The 17,643-nt window shown below is 39.4% G+C and overlaps 1 long non-coding RNA gene across 1 annotated transcript; it reads left to right on the forward strand.

Moving 5' to 3' along the window:
- The first annotated feature begins 967 nt into the window (after positions 1-967).
- Positions 968-14,697, forward strand: LOC122679119. Its single transcript, XR_006336331.1, has 2 exons — positions 968-1,090; positions 14,535-14,697. It is a non-coding gene; the product is annotated as an uncharacterized LOC122679119 (long non-coding RNA).
- The last annotated feature ends 2,946 nt before the right edge of the window (positions 14,698-17,643 follow it).

Consider the following 17,643-nt stretch of genomic DNA (forward strand, 5'->3'; position numbering starts at 1 on the left):
TCATTCAACAGTTGGTCAGACTTAATCTCAATCAAGGTCAAGATTTAACCTTAATTTATCTCTTGAGGGTAGAAAAGGGAGCAGTATTGTTTGATTTTAATATAGCTATTTATTTCTACCTGTGTTTATAAACCAAATTCAACATGCTATTTGTGAGAGTATTTGAATACTGCACTTAAGATGATTATTTCCCTCTACTTGTTTATGTGTTTTGTTTTGTACTATTTCTAGGCATTAGAATATATCAACCAAAAAAGAAAAAAATACACAATGAAGATCATTTCCTTGGAGCCTATATTCTAGCAAGGAAGGCTGACAACAATAGATGCAATAAAAGCTACATAATGAAATATGCAAACCTAGATCATATATGATATAGTATGTGATAAATATTATGGGGAAAAGAAAAGGTAGAAGAGAGTTAAGGAGATTAGGATACTGGGGGAGGTGATTTATAATCTTAAATAGGTTTTTAGGTATGTAGCATGGAGAAGCTAGCATTTCAGCTTGAAGAAAGTAGGGGATGAGCTGTGCAGACAGCAGAGAAAAAGTGTTCCAAGTGAGGGAATAGCAAATACATAAACCCTGAAGCTGCACAGTGCCTGGAGTGTCAGGATAAAGGTGGTCAGAATGACCGCAGCAGGAGGAACAAAGAAGAGGCAAGGGAAAGATCGCACAGGACATTAGCTGGACATTTTCCCTTTGCTTCTTCAGATCCAGTATTCTCTCTTCTCTGCCATGCTCTGTGCCCTGGAAGGGAGAGGTGTATGGACTATATCAACAGACTCCTTGGCCTGTCACCTTCCAGCGGGGCTCAGCCAATGTGAGTTCCAGACAGAAGATGCAAGAGCCGGGGAATGCCAGGGTCAGGACATTTATTTCCCTGGCTTCTTCCCTGCTGGGTTGCTGCTCAGTGACTTTATCCTTTTACCAAAGGCCACAGCTTCTGCCAGGCAGCCCCCTCCAAGCTGCTTCCCGGGGCTCCTCTTGCCCCGTTAGGACAAGAGATGGTGATAGCTCTCCAGGGCTGCTAGCCTCAGGGTTAGTGCAGTATCTATAAATGAGCTTCTTAAGCCTCACCCTCAGCTTTGTAAGTAGTCCCTTTATTAAACTCCCTTCTATTATCAGTTTAATTTTGCTACCTACTTTCCTTCCAGGTCCCTGATTGATAAAGGTGTTGGAGACCATTATAAGGATATTGGCATTTATTCTGAGAGATATGGGGGTGGGGGAATAAAAGAGTGATGTATTCTGAAAGAGTCAATCAGGCTGCTGTGTTGAAAATTTTAACAGGGCAAGATGGAAGCAAGGAAATAGTTGGGAGGCTACGGCTGTAATCTAGGTGAGACACACTTCATGTGTATACCTATAGAGACCAGTTATTCTAAATCAATACCGAATCAATCTCAGATACCCTGATACTAAAGCCATAAACTTTTATCACAGCCTAAAGTTCTAGATGACTTGTAAGAAGCATTTCTCTGTGGCAGCTCTGGCTCTGTTGAAATGAATTCTGTACATTCTCGTAGGATAATTAGTGATTATAAATAGAATTTTAAAAATTGAGTTAAGTGCTCATAATCATTAAATTTCATTCTAGTTTTCTTCATAGGTCATTTGCTCTCTGTTTTAAAAATGAAATATACTTTAAATACATTTTTATTATTTTTAATAATTATGTTATTGTTATAAAATCACTTACTATGAGACTTATACTTTAGTAAAATTGTCAGTGTAAAACACATTATTATTTAACATAGGCACAATGTTGTACAGAGTTTATTCATCTTTGTTAACTGAAACTTCATGCCTGTTGATTACTAACTCTTCATTTCCTTTTCCTCCCAGCCCCTGGCAACTACTATTCCACTCTTAGATTCTATGAATTTGACTATTTTAGATGACTCATATGAGTGGAATCAAGTAGTATTTGTCTTTTTGAGACTAGCTTGTTTCACTCAACATAATGTTCTCAAGTTTTATCCATGTTGCTGCTTACTACAGACTTTCCTTTTTTTAAAAAAGGCTTGATAGTATTCCACTGCATGTATATTCATTTTCTTCATTCATTCATTCATCTGTTTCTAGATATTTAGTTTTTTGTTTCTTTTTCTTGGCTGTTGTGAATACTGTGTTGTAACATGGAAGTGCTAACTCATTTTCCAAGAAATATTTTTGAGTGCTTACTGTATTTTTCCCTAGGCAAATACTTCAAAGTTAAAAAGGGTGGGATGGTAGTTTGCATGGGGGCAAATATTAATCGGCTATATATATTCACCAAATTTCAAACTGACACGAGTTATGCTGGAAAGATACAGAAGTGCTGAGAGGCTGTAACAAGATGACCTAATGTAGGTGGAAGAGGTCCATGGAAGACTTCTCTTGTAAAGCAATGTTTGAGTTGTACAATAAATAGAACTGTGTTCTGCTTACAGTAGTGACAGTTTCACCAAGGAGTTCCCTCACACTTGATAAAACCAAATTTCTTTTAGTAATTCTTCACATTGGTTTATTTGAACCCAAATAGAAGCTACTTAGCAATTTGATCAAAGCAACTGAGGTGGAATATTATCTACTTGCTCATGGCTGGGTGGTGGCCATGAGGTTAGACTTCTGTTGGGCTCCTCTTATGGACCCTATATGTGATTAGTTAGTCTGAGACCTATTTCCCCTAGGTAAGGAGCAGATTTCCTGCATGTTGAGAACAACCTCAGTCCCAGGCACTGTTCCAGTGATTTAAGCGTGTTCAGTCTTCTTTTTCCTCACAGCCCACATCTAATCTAGTCTGTCAGCACTACCATGAAAAATATATCCCCAATATGACAGCCTTCACGGTTTCCCCCTTAGTTTAACCTACTATCATCTCAAATTTAGGCTTGTATGATCTTCTAATTGGACTTCCTGTTTGTACTTATTTGTCTCCATAATCAGTTCTTGACAGAGAGGCCAGAATGGTTAAAAATTTAATCAGAGCATGACACCCCCCACTCCCATTCAGAGTTCTCCAGTGGTTTTCCTTTCTCTTGCAAAGAAAACGGGGAACTTTGTACACTGTTGACAAAGCCCTGGATAACCTGTCCTTTGACCTCTCACCTATCTCCTAATGCTCCCAGTCTCTCATTGTGATCTGGCCCGTTGCCATTCCTGTTACCTCTAAATCTGTTCTATTTTTTTTGAGTCTTTGCAGTTTCCGTTGCTCCTGCCTAGCCATAGATACTCCTCAATTTTAGTATATGTGCTGCCGAAGCGAGCACCATAGATACTCTTAACAAAGATGATCACATTACACGTTTCTTCACCTTATTCAGGTTTCTCCTCCAATTATCAGAGACGCTTTCACTGAATAGCTGATTCAAAATGCTAAGCTCTTCATTCAGTCACTCACTGTGCCCTCAGCCCCTTGCTCAATTTGACTTTTCTTTATAGCCCTTACCATCTTCAACATGAATTTCAACATGTTTATTTGCATATGTTCCAAAATATAAATTCCAAGAGGACAGAGATTTTTCTTTTTTTTTTTTTAAGATCACTCCATTTTCTCAGGAGAAGGCAATGGCAACCCACTCCAGTACTCTTGCCTGGAAAACCCCATGGATGGAGGAGCCTGGTAGGCTGCAGTCCATGGGGTTGCTAAGAGTCAGACACGACTGAGTGACTTCACTTTCACTTTTCACTTTCATGCATTGGAGAAGGAAATGGCAACCCACTCCAGGGTTCTTGCCTGGAGAATCCCAGGGACGGGGGAGCCTGGTGGGCTGCCGTCTATGGGGTCGCACAGGGTCGGACACGACTGAAGTGACTTAGCAGCAGCAGCAGCAGCCATATTCTCAGAATCAAGTATGGTAGTACAAAACAGTATTCTGCAAATGTTTCCAGAATATTCAGATTGACTGAATGCTGTCATTTAAGACTCTTCACCTAGGATGATCTTCAAAGGCAAGAACCAGAGATCCAGAACCACCCCATAATGCTGTTTTGTTCCTTTTAGTGCCTTGAACATATGAGAGATTTGGCAACTGTTTCTTGAACAATAAATTAATATAGTCATGAACATTAAACTCTGTAAATTGCTTTTGAGAGGTAATACAGTTTTATTAGTAAGTGCATGGTCTTTGTGGTTAGTCTGGGCTGTTTAAATTTTATATCTGTCACTTGCTTTGTCAGATTGAGCAAACCATTTAACATCTCTGAGCCTGGGAGACCTGACCAGAAAAATCAGTTTAGTAGTAGGACTAGACTTACGGGGAGGGCTGTTGTGAGGATTACATAAGGTGAGGAATGTACACAGCACTGGGTCTGCACACGTTATTCATCAGGTAATCCTCCAGCTTGGGTTAAGTGACCTCCTCGGCTCCTTGTGTCTTTTCCGGGGCAGAGCAGTTATGTTAGACAATACTTTCAGTGCTTCTGTTTCTCTATACGGTTTTAAGCCTTTGGAGGGAAAGGACTGAATTTTATTAATCTTTAAAATCCCAGAACCAGTACATTGAAGGTCCTCAGCAAATCTGTTTTGAATTGGATAGGACTGAATTAGAGGTGACAGCCCTCCTTCCAGAAAAAGAAGGACACTGAGATTCTGATCAGTTTCAGCGCATCCTCAATAAGCATTGATAAGGCACAGGAACCTACCTATGGGCATGTTTGCAAAAAGTTAGTGGCAATGTCCATTCTAGACAAGCCGTAGACATGAGGTCTTAGTTGTGGTGGAGCAGGAGAAGACTGAGTGAGGAGGAGGGGAGCGGAGCGTGCTGGAGGAGAGCTTCCCTTGGTGACGACCTGGTCCCCTTCCCTACCACTACTGCCCTTTGCCAAAGCTGGCTTCCTAAAGGCTCTAGATGGATCCCTCTTATCAGTTGCTAGGTAGAGCCACCATGTCAGCTGAAGTAGTAGAAATTTCTATTCAACTTATAAATAGTTGAAGAGCCTCTCTTGGCGAAACATGAACCGAGCAAATACTCCCGTTTTCTCCTGGGAGGGTGGATCAGGATTCGGTGTATGACCATCACGTCAGCCCGGTCGGGGCCGCTGTTCATGAGGCCACACAGCTATAAGTTATTCATGGGAACATAACAAAGACTTAGCCCTCGTGAGTAATGAGCTTCTTCTCCCGAAGCTTGCTCTCTAGCTAGAAGCTGAGGCGTGCAGGGTCACCGTATGAGAAACAGAAATGCACCTCACATCCTTTAGGGCTGGCGTACTTTGCAAGTATATACAATGATGCCCTGGGCAACTCAAGGAAGATCCCGGGAATTCTGTGCTCTCCCTGGGCACATGGTGCTTGGGGTAGGGGGTGGTGTTTAATTTCTCCTTTTTCAGGGAAGCAGAGAAGATACTTTAGTGGTGATCAAGTTTCTGTCCTGGCTGGCTATCCAGTGGTTTTTGTTCGTTCATTTGTTTGTTCTTTTGCTCACATATTCAGGTCTTTATTCACTGATGTCTGTAATTAAAAGATCTGAGAGAAGTTTCTCAGTGATACTTAGTTTTTCTTATATACAGCTATTATTTTTCTTTAAAGAGGCTATCATGTCACAGGATGAATAATGGTGTGTGGGAAGAAATCCTTTCTCTTTGGGTCTTTGGCATGGAGAAGCTCTGGGGGCTTCCTAATGGGTGGTGGGCAAAAAAAGGTATTGGTTTTGAGATCAGATGTATTTCAAATTCTAGGTCTTTCCTGAGACGATAGGCAGGTTACCTAAATTTTCCAAGCTCTCTACTGGGGGGAATTAAACCTTGAAAAGTTCTTGCTGAATGACGAATCACGCGCAAGGCATCAGGCACTGTCCCTTCGTACACTGGGTGTTCAACAAATGTTTACTCCCTTTCTCCTCCAACTTCTCGCAGAAACAATACTCTTCTTCCTCATTATTGCATTATTGACTTATTTGAATGCTGTTATCTAAGTTTTCTGATTACCCTTCAGAAAGTATTACCTACCACACTTAGGATAAAGTTTAAAGTTTTCAGCATAGCCCTTCTCAAGTCTCTTGTACCCTGCCGTATCTCTCACTCACTGGCCACAGTTACTTCCTTTCAGTCCTATCTTCTGACTAAAGAGTTCAAAATGGTGACATTTTGACAGTACCTGAGGTAAATGTGAATCAATCACTGAAATTTTACTTCTTGTTTGGTAAAGAAAGTCGATAATTTATATGTAATTCTGTGGTATTCTAGGCCAGAATATAGACTCTGGGCCTTGAATGTCTGGATTTAAATCCCAGCTCTGCCACTGACTGCTGTGATCTTGGGTTAGCTACTCAGTCTCTCTGTGGCTCAGTTGTCTCACCTGTAAAGTTAGAATACTATAATTCCTATTTCAGGGCTTGTTATGAAAATCAAATGAGTTTTGCCTGTAATGAGCTTCTAACACCTGTAATGAGCTTATACCAGCATGTGACACATTGTAAACATTAAAGATTTAAAAAAATAAACAAGCAATCTTATAGTTCAGTGCAAAGGACCAGGTATGGACTCAGAATAGGGTAGGGTGCCCACAGACAAGAGGTATAACAAGATTGAAAGCATCGTATTACCCTTCAAAAGCTGACAAAACTGAAGAATTAACGTCTCTATAAAAAGTAATATCACTGCAGCTTCTTCCCCTCCTATGTAGAGTGGGTGAGTTTAGTGACAGACTGTTTTGGAAGGAGCTAGAAATATCAGTTTAAAAACTGCTTGGCAACCACTTTAGAATGATTATCTGACTTTGGGAGAATACTGAGGTATTCCTCTTACCCAGATTTAGAAATGTCACAGAGGCATAATGAATCATCTCTCAGAGGCTTTGAAAACATTTTCCCCATACTAAGTACTGCCTCTTGCCTATTCTGCTGGCACTTCTGAACTTCAAGATAACCCACCAAACCCCAAGGAAGCTACAGGAGTTTGGGGATCTGCTTCAGGTCTAATTCCTTTGCTATACCTCGGTTCCTATTGTCCTTGCTTCCTCCACCCTCTCTTCTACCCTACAGATTAGTCTAAGTCATTCAAGGTAATCCCATCCCTCTTATCAGCCATGAGTGTGGACATGAGCCAGTGCAATACTAAGAAAGGGATTTGGGAGAAAGAACTCAGTTTTTCTCTTCTGCTGGATAAAAAAAGAAGCATGTTGCTCTGCTTGGTAGCGGCAGCCATTTTCCAGCAAAGCCAGCAGCCTTAGGGTGAATCAATGCTGTGATTGGCAGCTTGAGAGGGATGGGGGGAAGTGCATGCTGGGTGCCACAGTTGAACCCCTGCAGCCTGCCTCAACTCTGTACTTCATCTTTTGCATCACACCAAATTTCCTTATCATTAAGCTAGTTTAGCTGAGGTTTCTGTCATATGCAGTCTAACCAAATGCACTCATGACTCTTCTTCCCTTGTGCCCTGGAAGGCAGTATTTATGTCAGTGTGGATGTCCTTTGTAGGTTGTACATTACTTGAGGGCAGCTGCCCTGTCCCATTCATTTTTTATTTCTTTCTGAACTCTTAACATAGTGCCTTACAAACAGCCACAATTTCACTGCTTGTTGATAAATAACAGTGTTGAAAGCAATACACTCTGACAGCCTTTGGCTCCATTTAACATCAGTGAAACCCCTATTAAAGAAAAGAGTTTGCTTTTTGGATTCATAATCATGAAAGTCAAAAGGTGAATAAAAGCATGGTCTTTCAGTATATTTTTTTCTGTTACTTGTGCAATGGTTCGAGGTAAAAAAAATTTATTACAAATTAAACCGTTGAATTATGTTTTCATAACACACAACCAAATACACTCTCTCTAGCTTTCTCTCGATCAGGACTAATTTCAGGCAGTCTGTTTATAGAGTGAAGATGAATTTTATTGGTGACAAATGCACTCCTGCATTAACAAATTAAGTATGCTCTCAAAGGAGAAAGAACAAACTCAGAGAAAATTGGGTTGTCTGTTCTTGAAGTCTAAAAAAAGGACTTCTTTCCTCAGGGGGAATTCAGTATTTTCATAATCACATAGAAAGGAAAACATGTGCCTCTTGGGTATAGCATTAAAATAAATTAATTTTGCTGCCTTATTCATAATGGCTAATGGCAAATTGAGTGTTTATTTCTTGACTCCTCTTGCTCATAAAACCAGGTTTTTCTATGACCTTCATCTCACTAAAGATGAATAGCTGTGTCAACTTATAGGGATGAAGAATGTGGTCTCTGTTTCTCTATTTTTGGCATTTTATTAATAGGTGAGTGGTCATGGGGAATAACAGGACCCTAAAGCATCAGGATCTCGACTTCATGTTATTGGAATATAATCGTCTGTTTTTTTTTCTCTTCTGTTCTTGGAATGTACAATGTCTACTATTCCTTGGAAATATGTTCACTTATGATCAGACCCTGCTGACAGCTTTTATGATTCTCCTCTGTTCAGCCCAAATTGTGGTTGGTTTTCCCCCTATTTTCTCATAACACACACCCGATTTTCCTTCACCTCTTCTTCCACAATTAGCCACTGTCTGTATACCCATTCTCCTGAAATACTAGATTATTTATTCAGTCATGCATATTTCTTTGGCATTCTTCAAGTTTGGTGTGGAGGAGAAACAATTCATTGCAGATATAAGTCACTACACATTGTAGCTTCTAGTAAAATGAGATTCCCATTATTTATATATTTTTTTACTACAGAGTATTAAAATTTTAAATGCTTGACTTTTATGATGTTCAAAGTATCGGCAAGGTCTGAATGAGATCTGCAATTGACACCAGAGTCACTGAAAGATTCAGAAACAGCAGACTTTCTAGGAGTCTCCCCAGCTAACAATGTTGTAGCTGTTAGCGGGAACCCTAATTGTTGTTGTTCAGTTGTTAAGACGTGTCTGACTCTTTGAGACTCTACAGACTGCAGCACGCCAGGCTCCTGTCTTCTACTATTCCCTGGAGTTGGTTCATACTCATGTCCATTGAGTCAGTGATGCTATCTAACTACATCATCCTCTGCTGCCCTCTTCTCCTTTTGCCTTCAGTCTTTCCCAGCATCAGGGTCTTTTCCAATAAGTTGGCTCCTTGCATCAGGTGGCCAAAGTATTGGAGCTTCAGCTTCCACGTCAGTCCTTCCAATGAATATTCAGGATTGATATCCTTTAGAACTGACTGGTTTGCTCCCTTTTCAGTCCAAGGGACTCAAGGTCTTCTCTAGAACCATAATTTGAAGGCATCAGTTCTTTGATGCTTAGTTTTCTTTTTGGTCCAACTCTCACATCCATAATAATTACTACTGGAAAAACGGTAACTTTGACTATACAGACCTTTGTTTGCAAACAATGAAGCAGAAGTAGATATTTTTCTGGAATTCCCTTGCTTTCTCTATTAGGGAACCCTAATATTTCCTCACAAAATATATAAGCTTTTGCAAATGAGTAGTTGCCATGTAATCACAGGTAGATATGCACAAGTCTGGGAATATTTTGAGGGACCATAAATGTGACCGTTAGTTTTGTGCCCTCTTTGATTTTTCTTTCCAAAGTTATCAACAGTTATGACATTATCCAAACTTGTTTTAAAATAGCTACCTGCCCACTTACTCAAGGTAAATAATTCTTCCCAGTACACTGATTGCAGACTAAAAAACAATATATATATTTTTAAATGTACTTAATTTCACTGGACTAATGTGAAGGAATAGTTCTTACTTGCAAGGCAGAGTTAAGCCTCGGTAAAACCATAATAATCTCCCTTACCAGAGAAATTGGGGAAAAAAAAAAAAAAACCTGCTAAGCATTTCTTGTCAGCTAGAAACTGGTTGAGTTGCAGCACAAATGTTGGATTCTTCTGCCTTGTTCTAACCGCGGGACAAGCGGTAAGTGGCTGAAGATGGGAGATGAGCAGTAAAGGGAAGATACTGCTGCCTGCAGGGAAACCCAAGCAAGAAGGGGTGGATGTGTTATCTAATCCAGAAGAATTCTTCATGTAAAAGGAGAAACTAATCTTCAGTAAAAATGCTAACATGTATCTTGAAGCCATTTTTTCTGACCTTCAGATTACATTTTAAATCAAGATTTAGAAGAGAGGAAGTTGTTATTTCCCAGTAGATTTCTGTCCCTCAACCTGGTACTGTTAGTCTTAAACATGATTAACCATTTGACATGACTTCCCAAACGACAGACGGTTTGTATTAAACATATACTACTGTTTATTTTCCTGTGTATAATTAGGAATAATCATTGCTGCCAGAATGTAAAATGATACATCAACGATAAGTAGAGATAACAGCAGCTGCATGCAAGAAAAGGCGTACAAAACACCTGAATCTTCTAATTACCTTTCTCTTCCACCCTGTGTATTTGTGTCATGGTGCATCTTAGGTAATGGAGACTTCAGGTAGTCATTAAAATCACACAAGTATTCTACTAGAATTTACTGCAAATAAGATATCCCATGGGTACATGGATTTTTACCAATAAAAAAGGTTAATAATTTGGAGTGCATTTTACCAAAACACAATTTCTTTTTAGGAAGTTTGAATTTATACATTTAATAGGGTACTACTCTGTGCTAGTCACTTTGAAAAATACACAAAGCAAAGAGACATTGTCTCTTTTCAAGATACTTATAATCCCCCCAAATGTGGAGCAAGACAAAACAGATGAAGAAGAAATATCGTACCCATTGAATTTTGCTAAGATGTACAGTCTGAAGGGCAAAAGCTTTGTAGAAATTTTGAGAAAGGAGATCAGGAGAGATGTGTAAAGCAAGTAAGTTGGCATTGAATTTTGATGGTGGAGGTTTATGCAGATGCAGATAAAGTGAGGTATCAGAGATGTTGCCTATGATTCATAGGTGTTTCTGACTTAGTCTTAATTAGATTCTCTTCCTATTATCTGAGCTTTATTACATTCTTTCATTTAACCAGCACTATCTAACATATATACAGACAATTGCATTTAACATGAGAGAGAGATTCAAAAGCAATAAGACTCCCCAATCTGATCTAGCTGAGCAACAGAATACAGATTCATCAAACTCCCAGACAACAAATACAAAGTAAGATCCTTTGTTTCATCATTCCATGGGTATGCGAACCATATGGCTGTAAACTTCCTAACATTTTCTCTACTCATAAGTTAGAAAGTCCTCCACAACAGGCCAAACAAGTTTTGGACAATCCAAAAACTTACACTATTTTCAGTTTGGGGCAAAATTTGGCAGGTATGGTTGTCAGAGTTTTGCTTTCATTTGACTTGTTGAAAATGAAACTTAACCATAAAACAACATATAACCAAAGTGGTTTAAATGAGACCTTATAAAGTCCATAAAGACCGTAAATTGACTCACTTAAAATGCTCTATAGATTATGTTTTAATTTATGTAAAGACATTTTTTCCAAGATTTGTGAAAATTACATTTTATATTTGATGTGAAATATTGTTTTCTTCTTCATGGCATATTATAAACTTCTATCTGCAAAACACAGGTTGGGCATTTTAAGTCATGACTTCATTGAGTTATTTATGCAAAATATCTTAATAAAATCTTGCCTAACATTATAGCTAAAGGCAGGTTTCATTTTAGCAACGTAAAATGTTTTATAACTGATTTGCGTTGACTTGTATGCATGTACACTAAGTCACTTCAGTCATGTCCAACTCTTTGTGAACCTATGGGACTGTAGCCCACCAGGCTCTTCTATCCATGGGGAGTCTCCAGGCAAGAATACTGGAGTGGTTTGCTGTGCCCTCCTCCATGGGATCTTCCCAACCTAGGGATTGAACCCACAACTTGTATAAGAATAACAAATTCCCTGGAGAAGTGTTGTGATTAGAAAACTGTGACTCTGATTTTATCTGTATGCTATCTGTGGTCTTAAAGGTCTTTTTCAAGCTTTTCACAAAAAGTCACCTCCAAGGTTCCTGCTCATTCAGATGCTACAGAGTAGTGATGAGTAAGAAAGGTAAACCCCGCAGTTGAGGGTAAACACAATTGTTTCTGTGACAGCAGCAGATGTGGGCGTATGCTCTCTTTTCACCTGGTAGATCTGTAAGTCTACTCGTGATTTTGCAAGGGGACAATCTGAAAGAAGCACGCAATGTAATCTCTTGGACAGGCATGTCACAGGATCATCTTTGTGCACTGGTACAAGTGTTTTCATGGTTCCCATGACTTCATAAACCCAGCTTATGTCATTCAGATGTACCCTGAGAATCAAATAAAAAAATGTGGATTGTATTTTGGGCTCCTGTGTAATTGCATCACTTAAGACCTATTGGGGAAGCTTGGTATCAACACTCACTCATATAAATACTCTCATAGGAAATAACAATGTTGAGCTCATTAATTAGATTAGTATTGATTCAATTCAACAAGTAACATAATGCTTACTGCTAAGATATGAAGTATTTTGAGCAATATGCAGATGATAAAAGAAAATCCTACCCTCATAAAGGATTTAAAATTTGGTAGGAGATATTAGGAATATTACCCAGTGCTAATTAAAAAGAGGAAAGCTAAGTGCTTTGAAAATATAAGGTGCATGCTGCTGCTGCTAAGTCGCTTCAGTCGTGTCCGACTCTGTGCGACCCCACAGACGGCAGCCCACCAGGCTCCCCCATCCCTGGGATTCTCCAGGCAAGAACACTGGAGTGGGTTGCCATTTCCTTCTCCAATGCATGAAAGTGAAAAGTGAAAGTGAAGTTGCTCAGTCGTGTCCGACTCTTAGCGACCCCATGGACTGCAGCCCACCAGGCTCCTCCGTCCATGGGGTTTTCCAGGCAAGAGTACTGGAGTGGGTGCCATTGCCTTCTCTGATAAGGTGCATGAAGGAAGTAGAATTATAGAAGAGTGATACAGAAAAGGAGAGAAGGAGGGAGGGAGAGAGGAAGTGAGAGAGGGACAGAGAGAGAGAGAACTCCGAGTTGGAAACATCAGAAAAGGCTTCCCAAGGGAGGCAGAATCAGAAATATAATGACAGAGTGAGCAAAGGAGATGATGTGATCTTCTGATTTTGAAGTCAGCTTTTCATTTTTCTTCTTTTTCTTTGTCTATAAAGCTGTATTTTTAAGAATGGTTTGAGAAAACAATCCTCGAGGCCCATAACTTAATGACTGGGCTGTGTAATAACAGCATCCACTATTTTGTTGATCACTAAGTATAAAAGCATGATACAGACTTTAATACTACGAATATTTGGCTACCCCTGATACTGCCTACACATAAAGAAGGAAATAAAGGAATGTCTGTGTATATTGCACATTTGCTTGGTAATTATAATTACAACTTAATATGTTGGTTATTGTCACTGAATCCTTTCATGCTAAAGCTTTGCTGCTGTTGATGGCCTTTGCATAGCATAACAACACTCCACGTTTTGAACAAGTCTTAGAAGGTATCTTGTGTGCCTCTTCCTTATTTATTGCAGATGTCCAAACTGAAGTCCAGAGAGAGGCAAAGTCTTGTCTTCCATAGCAGAACTCAGATGTTAATTCAATTCTGTAGAGTTCAGTTTCCTAGAACTCATTTCACTGGACATGAGATACTTCCTTTACGTGGTTTAACTTAATTGAGCGGCTCTCGGTTATACAAATATACAGCATATGAGGTAGCTGTAGTAACTTTCTACTTTGACTACTGTGTTCTTCACAAAACACTACAAATCAATAGATACATTTCTAAAATAACAGTCTCAAGGTCATCGTGACACTGGTCTTCCTGTTATGAGTTTAGATATATATGGCGATAGTCTTTTGCATAATACAGTTAGGAGTAAAGACATTTTGAAAAGTTCTATAAAACCCTAGTGTTGACACAAAAGGTTATGTTTCAAGTTTTCAGGACACCTATGTATTTAAAAATACACACAGATAAACAGACACAGAATTTATCAGTACTTCCCTGGGTTATTCAGGTGTAACACGTACCACAGTGATACAAGTTAAATAGAACAAATTATAGAAGCAATCTCATTTTATAATTTTACTATCTATTTTAAGTTATGCGGCACCCCAGATAGCACCAATATGCTCATTTAGGGTTTTATCTACATAAAAGGCAACATGTAGAACTTGTCTCACTTTGCACTCTGACTCACATTATATGGCAATAAGTTAGCTTGAACCCTGAAACTATTGGAAAAAATGATTGTAGATATCATTAAAGGTTACTGGGTTTAAACTCATTCAACTTCTGAGGCTGTTTTATAATATATTGTGTAAATAGGAAAAAAGAGCAAAAGGTCACTTTCTTATAGAAAAAAAAAGTAATGCCTTCTTTTATATAAAATATTTTATTGCAGTTATCTTAATTAAAGTACTCAGAGGCAGTATTACCAGGCATTGAGTTTAGAATGGAGAGGCACAGGGGTAACCTTTGTATCTTGTGGAGACAAATTAATTGGATCCAGTTCTACACTTTGACTCAATAATCAAAAACTTGGTACTTGGTCACAAACAAGTAACCTTGTAAAGAAAACATATGCTTGCAAAGTTACTCATTAAGTCATCATCCATAGCCAGGCATAATTAGAAAAAACACTGGATTGATATCTGGTAATGCGGAATTAGTTTAGTAACTTATAGCATACCTCCTTCCTGCAGGTGGGCATGACAATCCATTCCAGTATTCTTTGCCTGGAGAATCCTATGGACAGAGGAGCCTGGTAGGCTACAGTCCAGGGTCGCATACAGGTGGACACAACTGAAGCGACTAAGCCGCAGAAGCAGCAGCGTACCCCTTAGCCACATAAAATGGTGAAGCTGAGTGATTCTAAATTTTTTTATTAAATATTGCATGGTATTATTTCAACAAGAAATGTGTTGAAATGTAAAAATAATAAAGTAATTTGCAAAATACACATGCCTTTTTGAATAATTCCACACTATAGAAGACTTTAAATGTTTGACTTTGAAATCAAAACAAACAAATAAGTGTGTTGGTTTCATTTTCAAAAGTAAACAAAGGAATTTAAGTACTATCTTTTTAAAGAAAGCCCCAAATAATATCATTATAATAATGGTACTATAAAAAGTTATAAACTGTATCATAAGCCTAGATTACAATTTTACATGATGCTACAAAATACACTGTCTTTAAAATGCTGACTGATGCTTCTTTCATTTTTACTAATTCCTAATCATGGTCCAAGGTCCCCACTGTAATTGAAACAGTGGCATTTTGTTTCTTCCACTGTCCTGACTCGGCTTCAGATTTTGTCTTTTTTTTTTTTGCAGTCCACAGCAGACACAGTACTCGAAAAGCCATAATACTTTTACGACCCACTTTGGAAGAAAAAAAGATTTCACTGAAATTCAAAAATCTGACTTGGTAAACTAACAGCAAAACCTTGGGATGGAACAATCGCGTTTACACCCTGCATCAGAGTCTGTGGAGGAATCTAAGCCCTAGGGTCAGCTTTCCTTCCCCACCTGGGCATGGAGGGCCTTTAGACCCTCTGTCTTAATGAAGGGAGGCACTTAGGGAGGATTTTCGAGGAAGAACATGAGCGTAGAGGCCAGAGAGGGTCTTACTCTTGTCTCTCTGCCATGAAAGCCAGGGGTAGGAGACTGAGACCTCTAGAGGGCTGAGGTTTCTGAAAAGAGGAGGAGCTGGTGTCTCACTTGCCATGTGGAATTCTGGAAGGAACGCCTCTCAGGCCCCATTGTCTGTGCGGGGCTGCTTTAGTAGATGGAGACAGTGGGGCAATGATTCAAACAGAGAATGTCTTCCACTGCCTGACCTTCAAATCCCTTTCTCCGTGGGTGCATTTAGGAATTCCAAAACACTGTCTATATTCGAGGGATTATGAAATGTAGTTGAGAACTCTGAACATTCTCTCTGATGGGGTCAGCATGGTGCTAAGAGGAGGGGCCCCCTAGCAGAGACTCCAAGGAGAGAGCCTCAGAGAATCAGCAGCTGTAGCAAGTGCTGAGGGGCCAGCAAGACCACAGAGTTTCCTGAACAGAGCTGGATAGATATGCTTTATCAGAGCCCCATCACCAGCTGGGAACACCTACTCTGGATGCAGCAGAAAGGAGCGAACACCTAAGGCAAAAAGATGAGGGTGTGCTGACCAGGTCAGAGGAGGGGCTCAGACCAGAAGCCCCAGCCCTGCAAGCCAGGATGACACATAAGCCCTGAGAACTTCTGTCTCTCCTAGGAGAAAGAAGAACCGGGGATGAGCACAGACAGCAATTGCTAAGAGACAGAGTTTAAAAACAAGAATGTCTTTTCCACCATTAGCAGAAATGAAGGCTTACGGCCTAAGTTACTTTTAACTGTAATACATAAAGACGGTTTGGTTTCTGCACAGCTGTTTTGTGCCTCAAGAATAAATACTTGTTAAAGTTTTTTTTTTGGTACATGTGCATATGTAAATCTCAAAGAGAATAAGATTCTGTTAGGGACTGCTGGCTTTAGGGAACACACGGAGGCCTAAGTTACAGTGGCTCAAGTTTGGACAGGCCAGAGGTAGGGATTCAGGGAAGTAGATGCAGAGGCAGAGAGACAGTGGGGCAGGATGGATAAGACATGGCCAGTAATGTCCGATTCATTTTTTACCCAGATGAGGCTGTAGCTCTGAAAACCAGGGAACTGCTGAAAATTTGTCTAATCTGATGTAAATCAGGGCGGGTTTGGTGTGGAGGAGAAACCAACTGTTTAGATAGCTTTGGACTAGGATCGAGAAATTCAGATTAAAAAAAAATTTACAAACTATGGCATTTGAGGCATATTATTGCCTTATGGATTATTTTTAAGTATATTTCCTACAAAAGCCAGGAACATGATTGACTGGCCCCTGGGTAGTATGGAAGGAAATTTTGGTTAAGAGTGAAATCTGGTTAAGAGTTAAAAAAATAAACAAAAAAAACATGGCTGCTATATGATCCACAACTGGATGCAAGGCTAGAAGTGGTCACTCTAACAAACACAGTGACAATGAAAAAGCCTCAAAGATTATGAGACTTAAAAAAATGGGACACAGAGACACAACGTGAGCAACCACTTTTGGAAAAAATAGTGCCAATAGACTTACTCGATGCTGGGCTGCCGCAAACCTTCAATTTATATAAAAAAATGCAGTATGTCTGGAGAGCAATAAAGTAAAGCACAATAAACAAAGATATGTCTGTAATCTTACACATCCTTTAATTAGATATTTATTTTTTATGGTTTTGGTATTAGCAATACTTGTGCTTTTTATAGCACTATTTCTTTTTTCTTAATCTTATGGACATTATGGATTGTGCAAATGATCAGATTTTCCTTTTTATGTTGATAATTAAGTTTACTGCCTATCTATGAGAGTAGAAGAAAAATTTGACATATATTTTTTGCAACAATTTTTCTTTGGCTGCATATTATATCACTATCTTCATCTTTCCTTTGTGTTTATCTATTGTAGGTTGAATTGTGTTCCCCACAAAGATATGTGAAAGTCCCAATTCCTGATACCTATGAATATGATCATGTTTGGAAATAGGGCCTTTGCAGATAGAACCAAGTGAAGAAGTCATGTTGGATTTCAGTTCAGTTCAGTCGCTCGGTTGTGTCCAACTCTTTGCAACCCATGAACCACAGCATGCTAGGCCTCCCTGTCCATTACCAACTCCCAGAGTCCACCCAAACCCATGTTCATTGAGTTGGTGATGCCATCCAGCCATCTCATCCTCTGTCATCCCCTTCTCCTCCTGCCCTCAATCTTTTCCA

Source organism: Cervus elaphus, chromosome 3, assembly GCF_910594005.1.
Source record: "Cervus elaphus chromosome 3, mCerEla1.1, whole genome shotgun sequence".
NCBI classification, from domain to species: Eukaryota; Metazoa; Chordata; class Mammalia; order Artiodactyla; family Cervidae; genus Cervus; species Cervus elaphus.